The sequence below is a fragment of the Limulus polyphemus genome, unplaced genomic scaffold, assembly GCF_000517525.1.
Source record: "Limulus polyphemus unplaced genomic scaffold, Limulus_polyphemus-2.1.2 Scaffold14, whole genome shotgun sequence".
Lineage (NCBI taxonomy): Eukaryota > Metazoa > Arthropoda > Merostomata > Xiphosura > Limulidae > Limulus > Limulus polyphemus.
In genome coordinates, this window is record NW_013665624.1 from 464,148 (window position 1) to 469,134 (window position 4,987).

Consider the following 4,987-nt stretch of genomic DNA (forward strand, 5'->3'; position numbering starts at 1 on the left):
ATATTTTTGCCCCGAGCATGCTCAATGTAACATTTCTAAAGTTAATCATAACTCTGAGTTGTAATTTTTTCTTTGCTTAACGTGGCAATCTGCGCAGGAAATGCAATTTAAAATTTAATGGAAATTGCATTTCTATATCTAATCAATCTCGAACACTTCATGCCAATCATGTAGTTGTTATTCTTCAGAACCAAAAATATCCAAGTTTTTGAAATGATTAACTACATCTGCAAAAACTGATTGTGCTTGTATGGATATATGTCCATTAATAGGTGTTTTAACTATATATATTGAGATGTCTATTTTTTATCATAATGGTATATTGATGTCAGTCTTCTAGTGTGTAGAAACAGTGCTCTGGTATTCGTAAAATGTGCATGAAATCAATACCGAGGTTTGTTTCCTGAGTTCACTAGAATGTCTAATGTATAAGAAAATAACTTATTATTATTATGACCATTAAATAAAAGAAAGCTTAAAATAACTTCAGTCATATTATTATTATTTTTTATTACCCTGCAAGTGAAAACATGAACACATTTTATTATATATTAGTTTGAAAGAAACCTAAGAAAACTATACGTCTTTCGTTTATTTTTTTTCAGTGCTACTATTGGAAAAGAAAAGTTAACCCAGTGGCTTGTAAATCTAAACTTTCTGAAGGTTCATTTGTGTGCACCTGTGAAATATTGTCAGGAACTTACCTCGGGTAAGACGTTGTATCCCAAGGATATTTTCTTGCTCATGAGGAGAGACTATAGTGTGTAACATAGTGCTTGATATCATTTTTTGTAGTAGTCGTTCAATGTTAAATTGGCATGTTCAGAAAATTCTGCAATATCGTTCTTTTAACCGAATTGTATAATACTGATTGGATAAATGCTACGTACGTGGAAGTTAAGCCTTAACCCACTTTCTTATCCTATTATTCGCATTATTATTTTTTATCAGCACGTTCCACTGTACCAAATAATTGTAAATATATAACTAATGTTTTGATTCGCCACAAATTGTATAATATGTATATGTAGTTACAGTGTTTGTTAATATTTGTACTTCCTATGTATAATATAATTGTTACTTGTACTTGTGCTTCATTTGTGTTGTCTACTATTTTAAAATGGCCAGGATAAAAGTTTCCCTAGGTCCCTAGTTGCAATTCGGCAGCTCTATTTTCCTACTTTATCCAAAATAGCCTTATTATATCATAAATTTCGCTACTTTGTTACTAGTTAAAACGTTTTTATAATTAATTTTTAGTGCAATTTCGAGCACACTATTTCAGTGTACTGGCCTTATATTGGTGTTGCTATAATCAGGACTGCTAGTAGTCTTGAAAAGAACTTGAATTAAAGATGGGTTATTCTGATGTAATTGTAATTCACAATTCCAATGATGCTAGCTAAGGGATTTTTTCTTCAAGTGCTCCTAATATCAATCTATTTAATTTTATGCATACTTTTCATGTACTTTCATACCTTAAAGTGTTATAAAATTAAAGGCACCAGCATCTGTGATAAAATTCTCGAATATGGTAATCATCTTTTGTTATATTTTTCATAGACCTAGGGGTTTTGAAAAGACTCAGACTCGAACTAAGAAATCTGTCAATCTGACTGAGCCGTTCATATCGCACAGTCAATCAAATGACAATATTCCTAAGAAAGTCTGAGTTTTTCATAGAAAGTAATTGGTCCCAAGCCCATGTATGATATTAAGAATGGGCTTGGAGATGTTATAATAAATAGGAAATGTATAATTTTGTGGATAACAGCGTACTGATATTTAGTTTCACCTATAATTTTCTGTTTTTCTCCTTGCAGTTTTTGTTGTATTACAGCAAACTTTGTCAGTTTATTTCATTGAAATAGTAATTAAAAAGCCCAGCAAAGAAAATTAGGTATTTAAAATTAATGCCACGTAGGCATACTATTTTCTAAGTCGTATGATTATGAAAAAGACGAGATTGGGCAATGATGTCAGGAAAATCCTAATACAAAATGTATAGGATGTTATATTGTAAATCGGTAGCTTGGGATAATAATGGATATTTGTTTGTTTCTGTAGGGTTTATGGCACATAGCACATGGCTATCATCACAAAACAATTTTAAATTAACTAAAGCTAATTAAAATAGTTAATTGTGTAAAATACATATAGAAAATCTTTATATAAAATGTTGAAGAAATTAAATAAAGCTCAGTACTGTAGCAATGACAAGAAAGTAACACGGGGAAATTGTGACAGAGTGACTGCTGGAAACACGAATGACAATGGTCTTCAGAAGTGAAGCGAGTGTCACAGCCATGGAAGGAGTATCCTGGTAAACCAGCAGTGCTACCCTTCAATGAACCAAACTATCACACAACCTGTCTTTTCTGTATAATGAAAAGTTGACAAATGGGTCGTTTTGGAAATGTTAACATCTTCCTTTCCTCTGGGTAACAGATGTTAATCTTTTTCTTCAATCTATTTTGACCATGGTATAAGGTATGAGGCATAAGGACCAGAGCATTTCATACAATTAATTTTAACTGATATACATAACTACTGGGGCCTTTTCTACCACAAAGAACACAGACCATAGAGCCAGAGCAAGATGTTTTGAGTGTCCAAACAACTTACAGTGGAGATATCTGTGAGGCTTAGTTATACAAAGCCAATATTTTTAGATACCCTGATTTGACATTCGCAGGTGAACATATAGAAACGAATAAGAGCACACCTTGGTAACTCTGGTATCTCAAGTTTGCAAGTCGAGATTCACATAATTGTTGATACTACATTACTCGATAAATCAGCGAGAACCTCTAACTAGGATGTTAAGAAGATTCTTATTAAAAATAACTCATCTTTAACAATTCAAAGTAGCATGAGAAGTTATCATCCCAGTGGCCTTTGTTTCAAGAGGAGTTTATTGTACAGCAGATCCTAGAATGAAGTCACATTGGAAGAATGTATCAAACAAAAAAATATAAACGAAAACTAGAGGTACAAGAGTGTTAGTAGACGTTAAATGTTCGTCATAAGAAATTGTCCCCCACCCACCATAAAGAGATGTGCTACACTGTCAAAAGTTAACAAAGAGGAAAGTATAGCAACACTAGGGTTTCTATATTTTCATCTTTACTATACCTAAATACCATTGCCAGACAATGTCCACAACACACTTTGATGGTATCCAATACTGGTACTTGGTTGCTATAACCACGATTTGCCAGCCAACTGACCCTGTGGGAGCCATTTCAAGACCTCCAATCTACAGTAATTCAAGATAAAAGTGGTGTGTTGAGGTAACCCAGATACTACTCAACCACCAGGATCCTCTCTTCCCCTTCATTTGTTGCCATGCACAGAAAACCTGTGGGTTGGATGCTTGGATCCCAGAGAATGTAAACTTTATAGCCTAAAACGTCAATAGAAGGTCCTCTCACATAAAAGAATTAACACGAGGGTAGTCAAAATAAGAGCTTAGAACTTGTTGAAGAAAGATCAAGCGTTAGTAAGAAGAAAAACAGTTTAAATAAGAATGAAAACGAACTTAAAATGCACTGAGAAACATAGAAGCAGAATTTTATGAAGCAAATAGCAGACTTGTGAAAGCAATAAAAGTAATTTCTGAAAAAGCATCTGGTGCTCAAGATTGAACTTACATACTGCAAGAGAAGACATGGGCATTTTTGAATAAAAATACAAAAGGATTGATGATAGGAAAAAGTATTAGAAGAACAGCTAAACATCGCTGAAACTCCAAAAGAAACCAACATTACCTTCAATGCATGATACATATGAGTGATTTTGTTAAAATATCATATGATAATAAGGTTTTTCTCATGTTTTTTTTTAGGTAACAGCCATCTGATCCACAACATTATATGAAGACAATATTTTGAGCCTCACTGCAAACTCTAAAAGTAATAATTGACTAAAGACGAAGGCAAACAAATCAGAATTCCATTTTATTCTTAATTGTTTTCCAAGAACAAACATATTGATTAATTCAAACCTTCAGTGCAAAATACAATTAAACTTCTGCAACCTATTGATTCGTGTCCCTATTTTGTACTATTTTTTATCATAATGTCATGTGGGGTCTTTTTCTTGTTATATTTCTAAATTTCTGTACCATATTTATTATTTTTAAAATACTTCCTTATATATACATAAGAGAAATGGGGAAAGGTTGTATTCAGGAGATTTACTCTCCAAGCAAGAACTAAATATTGAAGGGTTGTGGCATATGTTAACTGAGAATATGCTATCTGAGTGTTTTCCACATTATTATCATTATACTCTGTTAAATACAGGAGTGTTAGATATACACGACTCTTTCAATTTAAGTTCAATGCCACTGTTATGAATTAGATAGTTTGTATTGTGCGAGTGCTAATTTGGTTATTTTTAGAAGCGATAGTTTATTGCAAGATTGTCTATGTAACTGTTCATGAACCATACATTGTGTAGTTCACTAGTTATGAATTGGTGATTGTTATATTATTGTGTGATGTTACTAGAACCTTCTGAGTTTTTCTTGCTGTTCTGGCCCGGCATGGCCAGGTGGTTAGGGCGCTCGACTCACAATCTGAAGGTTGTGGGTTCGAATCCCGTCACACCAAACATGCTTGCCCTTTCAGCTGTGGGGGTTATAATGTGACGGTCAATCCCACTATTCGTTGGTAAAAAGAGTAGCCCAAGAGTTGGACGTGAGTGGTGATGACTAGTTGCCTTCCCTCTAGTCTTACACTTCTAAATTAGGGAGGGCTAGCGCAGATAGCCCTCGTGTAGCTTTGCGCGAAATTCTAAAACAAATAATTCTTGTTGTTTTAATTGGGTATTATTGCATCATAATGTCTAGTATTATGTGGAATGTTCTAGACCTCTGTCTGAGAATAAATGCTCGTCAAAAACATAGTTCAGTAGATGAATGTAGACTACATGATTGTGAGTTTCGCCATAAAGAGACAATAGTGGTGATTTTTAAAGTGAA

At 33.6% G+C, this 4,987-nt stretch overlaps 1 long non-coding RNA gene across 1 annotated transcript in view; it reads left to right on the forward strand.

The window, feature by feature from the left end:
- Positions 1-663: 663 nt before the first annotated feature.
- LOC111085270 overlaps positions 664-4,987 on the forward strand; it is a 23,600-nt gene continuing 19,276 nt past the window's right edge. Inside the window, exon 1 of the long non-coding RNA XR_002610106.1 lies at positions 664-709. This is a non-coding gene — a long non-coding RNA (uncharacterized LOC111085270). The remainder of the gene's footprint in view (positions 710-4,987) is intronic.